Source organism: Gossypium raimondii, chromosome 11, assembly GCF_025698545.1.
Source record: "Gossypium raimondii isolate GPD5lz chromosome 11, ASM2569854v1, whole genome shotgun sequence".
Lineage (NCBI taxonomy): Eukaryota > Viridiplantae > Streptophyta > Magnoliopsida > Malvales > Malvaceae > Gossypium > Gossypium raimondii.
Genome location: NC_068575.1, coordinates 42,227,906 through 42,235,451, shown reverse-complemented (window position 1 = coordinate 42,235,451; position 7,546 = coordinate 42,227,906). Strand labels below are relative to the sequence as shown.

Here is a 7,546-nt window from a genome sequence, read left to right as displayed (position 1 = left end):
GGTTGGTTCCTTATATTTTACATGTTTTTTTATAAAATTTTAGTGTTTACTAAATTTAAGAAAATAATAATAAATATAGAAGCCATTTCTTATCATTATTTGTGCACAAGGTACTTTGTTTAATGCCATTTAGTTGCTTGTTAAACTTAAGTATCGGTGAAATTAAGTAAAATAGTATGAAAAATAGAAGCTTTGGATAACTATAATCACGTTTCTCCATTTATTCGTTAATTATTGCATCTGGAAAGAAGCAAAATTGAGAACAAAAGTGTGAAAACCTTTACACTTAATTATTGTCTCTGTTTGACAAATTATGAAAAGGTAAGATTTTATAATCAGTAATTGGGTAACAATATTCCTTATCATAGTTTCAAACTTGTAGTGGTATTAGGGCATTGTTAACCAAGGTTAAAAACATTATCATTAAATTCTCACTTCCATTTACTTTTCGTATATTTTGAAATTTATTATTTATTATTTTTATTTTAAAATTTTAATTTTATATTTCAAATTTTAAAATTCAATTTTAATTATTAGTATTGTTAAATTTGTTGATATGATATTTAATGGGCAAGGGTTCTACTCTAAAATAAAAATAAAATTCTTTTTTAACTCTTTATAATTTATAAAATTTTAAAATAGTAATGGTAAAATTACACTTTGCCCTCAAATGATAAAAAAAGTTAATTTAATCTTTTAAAAATTATAAAAATATAGACTATTAAAATAGTAAAACCATTTTTTTATCATAAAAAATGGGTCAGGCTGGGCTCGGGCTTAGTATTTTTTTCCCGGGCCGGGCCTAGACAAAATTTCATGCCCATATTTCGGGTCGGGTCGAGCCCGAGCCTAGGAAGCGGGCTGAATTTTTTTTTTTTTGGCCTCATTTATTCAAACATCAAGAGCCAACAACATTATCATCATAACTTGATACCATATATCCACCTATATACCAATTCAACATGACATTTATTACACATTGCCAAAAGGTTCAAACCTACAATACATGTATCAACTTTACATATAAAAGCATTTACAACCAAAGTACCAAAATATTTTCAAACTTAATAAAACAAACACGCTATATACATGACCAACTTTAGCAAAATAAGTAGCTTATATACATGCCATATATAACCACAATTCAACACTTCGAAAGCTATCGGTATCAGATGATGGTAGGTGTGAGCTCTGTTGATCTAATCGACACACTCCACATATTCAGGATCTACAGAAAATAATAACAAAAATAAGTATAAGGAATACTTAGTAGGTTCAGACACTTCAATTTACTAACTTACCATACACATTTAATTGTTAAATGCGTATAGCATTTCAAGTAAAAACCTTATCACAATATGATTCAACAACTTCACGGACAGTAAACATTTAAACATACAAAATTTGTAATTCATTTATTTCATTGAAACAATTATGTATCAATTAATCTTTATTCTTCTGATGGATCTTTGTAAAAATATTCAATACATAAGTCAAAAAATAGATGATGCTCGTATGAGCTAATCAGATACAAAATAATTGTGTCAGGTTACCCGTCCGGGCTAAACCAATCACAATACAAAAAAATAGCCTGGCCAAGGCTATATATACATGTAAGATTACCAACCCAGGTTAAACCTTTAAAATGACAACAGATTACCAGTCCAGGCTAAATCCAAGTCACATGTATATCCAAGTTCGCAACACATGCAGGAGCTCAGTCCAAAATAGAAATTCAGTCAGAAATCTCATGTATGAAACTTTTACTCGATCCATCGAAATCACTTCAGAGATTCATGATATTTCACATAAATCAATTTCATTTCCAAAATTTTAAAAAATATATATAATCATCATTAACATCAATTAATAATGAACTATAACTAAAGGTAACCATATGAACTTACCTGTAAGATGATTCGACTATTAGAGACTAATCAATAATTTTTCTTTTTTCCTCATACATCCTCCACTCGTTGAGATTCTTGATCTAAAGTAGAGTTTAGTTTAATTAAATTAATTCAAACCAAATAAACTATTAATTATGCATTGAAGTATTTTTTTGTCGCACTTACAAATTTACCCCTAAACTTTACCTTTTATATATTTTAGTCCCTAAACTTGAAACTATCGAATTGAGCACAATTAAGCTTAAATCAAGCTTGCCGATTTTCATATATCCCATGAATAGCCCATATATTTATCTATTTCACAAAATTTTCATGAGATTTTACAACTTTAACAAATAAATCCTTAATCATCCAAATCAATAAAAATTACTTTACAAAATAATATTATTTATCTATCAAGCTTACAAAACTATCATAAAACTTCAAAAATCTCATAAATTCAATAATGGCACATGTCAGAACATTTAACAATTTTGTAAATTAACACCTGAGTTAACAGGACCTAGTTGCAACGATCTCAAAAATGTAAAAATTACTAAAAACAGAAGTAAAAAACCTACCATGCATGCATCCCTAAGCTTGGCCGAAAGTTTCTCTAGTTCATCTATGGTGTTTCGGTTTGGAAAGGGTGAAAGAAAGAACATGATAAATTTTCCATCATGTTCTGTTTAAAATTCATTTATTTACTCAATTACAATTTTACCATTTTATTTAATATCAAACATTTAACAATTTCAAGCCCATACCTATCCACTATAATTAGTGATGGTTTAATTACCAATTAAGCCTATCACTTTATAAATCTATAATTATTTAACATCTTTAATTATTAGAACTAATTGTTACAACTTTTACAATTTAGTCCTTTTTAGTAAATTAACAAATTAATCATTAGAATTTCTTTACTAAAATTTAATACGACTCAATATTAACTCTATAAATATTAAATAAATAATATAATACTAACTCACTTGTCAAAATTGTGGTCCCGAAACCACTATTTTTTATGTCACTAAAAAATGGGATGTTACATTATGTGCGTACAAGGGTGACGAAGTGTCTAGAACTTCCCGCAACCGCACCGTCTATTTCAGAGATCAACTCCATAGGACCTAGGTAGGATACCCAGTCGACGGTCGATGGACTCCATAACTCGAAAAGTTTCTAATTATTGACAATATATTTCTATATTCATCAACCTCGATCTTTGACGGTTCGCATCCATTGCCTTCCTGACCTCGAAAAACACGTGTCTCGCTTCCATCTGGTTTACTTGTTTCAGCCTCATTCTTGGTATCAAGGTCGTCAACCTGTAGAACGTAGCTGAGAAAACAGATGAAATTAGAATGTCATGTTCGCTTCAAGATTGAGTTAATCGCCTCTGCTAGGTTGGTGGTCATATGACCATATTAAGACCCGTCATCAAAACTTTGAGCCCATTGGCACAGCTCTATAGTACCTAACCACTCTCGGAAAGGAGTATTCGTTTCACTTTACATGTCACCTTCAAGTCTAGTTAGCTTTTGCCTTAAACAGTGTTGTTCTAGCTTATACGCTACGTATGTATTTTGAAAAGACAAGTTAAATTTTTGAATTAATTTTTTAAAGTATTAATAACATTACAAAAATATGTTGATATCGAATTTGAACCATGTTCACAACTTGTTTTCGCCAGTCTGCATTCTTGTAGTCTCGATGGAAGTTAGAGGCTATGTGTCGGATGTAGTAAACGGATCTCCACGAAACACTGGAACGCCTAACCGCGACAATTAGTCTGTTTGATCTATCATATATGATGCAAATATTGTCGTCTCTAACAATATACATTCGCAAGTTTATAAGGAAGAATTCCCATGATTCCATTAACTCTGACTCCACAATGGCAAACCCTATTGGAGAAATTTTGATTCTCGTCTTGAATAACTGTAATAAGTAAGATTTGCGTATATTTTCCATATAGTCAAGTTCCATCAACCTACGCAAATGACTTGCAGTGGGAAAAGCCCCGCACGTATGGATCGAACGTCCAGAACATCCGGTGGAAAATTCTTCTTCTCTGTTGTAGTTGGTCGTCTGGGTCGTAATAATGTCATGTTTGCAACGCAATGACAGTCCCTGACATGTACTATCGCGTAGCGACTATCTACCCTTGTAGTTCATTATATGACACATTTTAATCTCCATACAACTGCTTTATGATAATCTATTTAGCTATCCATACTTTATGATATGACACTCGGTATTAGAATCGTTCTTGCATTTGAGCAATCAGTACTGAAACAAAAATGGTCGACATGTCCTTCACCATTGGCATGATGTAGTAGCAGATAATTTTGGCATCAAGTTTGTGGTGGTCTTGCGTCATAAGTGTAGAAGTGCATGTGTGAGGCCCAACAAATTTTTGGATCTCCCACATTTGCAACCTTTGGATAAATACGGCTCGTACCCGCCAGTTACACCCTTCTACCTACTTCCAACACTCTCCAATATGAAATGTCAGTTTAGGCAGCAACTTTGTAGCCATCCAACACATTCATGCTATACCACTTAATGGAAAGTACGCAGTCTTCCTTGGTCACCAATTTTTTTCCCAAAAACAACTCTTCATGTTCGAGATCTGCGGCTAATCGGTGCGCATATAGTTTATCGAGGGAACTCTGGGAACTCGGATGCACGCACCGTATCGTGATTAATGATCGACATGTGTTCTTTAGGATCATTGCGTATCATAATACCTCGACCTGGGTTCACGACTGAAGGCACATTAGCATTTCCACTTCCATTCGCGCATTCGTCATCGATATCATTCCAGACTTTGTCTAGATCGGGATCACTGTAATCTTCAATATCATGATCAGAAGGACCATTATTATCATATCTATCACCACCATCTGTATCGATCTCAATCACCACCGGATGTATTTGTAAACGAGAACCCGGATTAAGGTTTTCATATGCAGGTGGAGCATTAAGATTGATGTCAAACTTCCATACAATCGATCGCCTATCAACGAACGCTCCCAGAACCTCCGTACATGGATCTTGAACTCTATATTCTTCACTTAATGGAATGAAATCTTCAAGTGGGTCCATATCAGCTAACTCAGCAAGCAACTGAATCAGTTCAGTGTGATCGCTCTAATTCCAGCAATAAAGTGCGACTATTGTCTCCACATCTTCATCGTTTACAAGTTTTATCTCAGTGAATTTGGTGGGATTTGTCGACATTGTTAATTTGTAGAATAGTTTTGAGATCCTCCTCCCACAATGTCTAACAATTTTTGCACTGATCCATTCTTTCATATTATCAACCGACATATTTCTATTAAATCTCATTACTATTTGTTAGTGACATTTAAATATACATCTAACTGTTATTATCAAAATTACTCCATCGAAATAAACGCATATGAAGAATTGATTATCCTTTTTTAATATTAAATCTGTAAAAATAATTAAATTTCCAAATAAGTTATTTAAAAAATTATATACTGTAAAAAAATTACAATTCATATGTACTAACATTACGAATTTTTCTTTGTTTTCTCTTCTTCTACAAAATTTTTTTCCTCGTCTCTGGGCTTGGTTGTCACTTCCACCTAGGTGCTGCCTATCAAATGCCCTCCACCTGAGTGTCGCCTGACACATGCCCTTCACCCCTCCAACCCGTATTTTAACTCAGTTTTCACTCGTGTATAGGTATAAATTACATGTGCTGCCACCCGTACCCCCTCTACCATTAAAATTAGTTTTTTTAATCAAATCACGAGCTAATGATGGGCTTACAATTGGGTGGAAAAATAATGGTGGTGCTGCCACCCTATCTCTCTACACCCCCGACACTGTTCAATCTATACTATTTTCGTAAATAATGCCATTGAAATACCAATTTGGTATTTAATTAGTTTTTTTGTATTGTTTGCGTAAAAAAGCCTAAGTTGGCGATGGAAAATCAATACCAGTTTGAGATGTAGCTTAGTTGCCTAGAGACAGACCCTACATAATTAGATCATCACAAGTTAATGAGGTAAATTTTGTATCTGATGAAATTGGCGAACAGAGTGGGAAATGGAAGGAGAGTGTAGTCAATGTCACCTTTAATGATCGGGAAGCTAAGAGAACACTGAGTATCCCATTGGTGCAGTACGGGTTACCGAACAGGTTAAGATGGTGATTCGAGAAATATGGAGAGTATACAGTGCACAGTGGGTATTGGCTCCTGTTGCGGGGCTTTCTAGAAACTGGGAATGATTTGTACAAAGGCATAGATCCAGAAAAGTAGACATTTTACAGATAGTTATGGAAAGCAAAGGTGCCAGATAAAATGAAATTTACAAACTAGAGAGTTTTACATAATCATATACCTACTAGATCTAATTTTCAGGTTAGAAGGCTAGTAAATGATGATGTATGTTTGCGTTGTGGAGAGGCGGCAGAGACTACTTCTCATGCTTGCCAAGATTGTCTTTGTGCAGTATAAGTATGGTAGCAATTGGGTGTCACATGAAATTTTAATCAAATAGGGGAATTTTTGTTTTAATGGCTCCAACAGTTGTTTATAAGAAATAATCAACAACATGTATTGATTATTATCACCATCTGGGCACTATGGCTATCAAGAAACAAATTATTACATGAAGGTAAAAGGCAATCCAATAGTGAACTATGTACATTCATAATAGGATATATCAGAGAACTAAAAATATTGGAGGACTTTTACCCGAGAAACGTGACTAAGGAAACAGAAAGGTGGTAGCCCCCAACAAATCGGTAGGTCAAGGTTAACTTCGACGGGGGATTTTACAACGACCTGGAGGCATCAAGTTCAGGCATAATCATTAGGGACAACAAAGGCTTGATGATTGGTGCAACATGTAATTGGAACAGGAACATACCGTCTGTGGAGGTAACTGAAGCTTTAGAGGTCGTTTAGGCCGTCCAATTTGCCCAAGAGATGGGGTTTTGAAAAGTCAAAGTTGAAGGAGACTCACTCATGATTATTTCAAAGCTTAGAATACAAGGTATGGACAGATCGGAGGTTAGTAATTACATCGGCGAAGCTAAACAGATTATAATGGGTTTTGAAAGCTTCAAATTTCAACATATCAAAAGGGGAGGTAATAGGGTGGCTTACCTGCTGATGAAGAAGGGCTTCATTCGGAAGCGAGATGTTCATGGGTGAAGGAGGGGCCGGTGGCGATTCGGGAGATTGTGGTGGTCGAGGAAAGGAATTTGTGCAGAACCACATAACGATCACGGTCGAAATGGAAATAGCGCTACAACAGAGAACGAGAGCTAACATTTTAATTGGATCCTTTCAAACCAGAACATGTCATTGAGTCTATGGTGAGAGTTGAAGCGGTTTAGGGAAGAAAATGGGTTTTCAAATTTTTTTTTTTTTTTTTTTTTGATTGTTGTGGAAGTCGAAGAGACTTATTTGTTTTGACGGTTATTTTATTTGGTTTGGTAATGTCAGCATTTATTCAAAAAATATATATATATTTAGAAATATTTGTGAAAGAACTTAAAATCTGTAATTAATAAAATTCGAAATTTATAACACAAAGCCAAAACCTAAAACACAAAATTAATATGAAAAAAGAAAGACTAAACTTACTTCTACCTTTACATTTTCA

At 34.0% G+C, this 7,546-nt stretch overlaps 1 long non-coding RNA gene across 3 annotated transcripts; it reads right to left on the bottom strand.

Annotated features, from left to right (window-relative positions):
• Positions 1-914: 914 nt before the first annotated feature.
• On the bottom strand, positions 915-7,338 carry LOC105803833 (uncharacterized). Of its 3 annotated transcripts, none has more exons than XR_008190778.1 (4): positions 7,045-7,337; positions 6,806-6,918; positions 6,631-6,720; positions 915-1,228 (listed from the first exon to the last, which is right to left on the bottom strand). It is a non-coding gene; the product is annotated as an uncharacterized LOC105803833 (long non-coding RNA). The 3 variants fall into 3 exon arrangements; XR_008190779.1 differs by lacking the exon at positions 915-1,228 and adding an exon at positions 1,266-6,151 and having other exon boundaries at positions 7,045-7,338; XR_001136635.2 differs by lacking the exon at positions 915-1,228 and having other exon boundaries at positions 6,394-6,720; positions 7,045-7,334.
• Between the last annotated feature and the right edge of the window lie 208 nt (positions 7,339-7,546).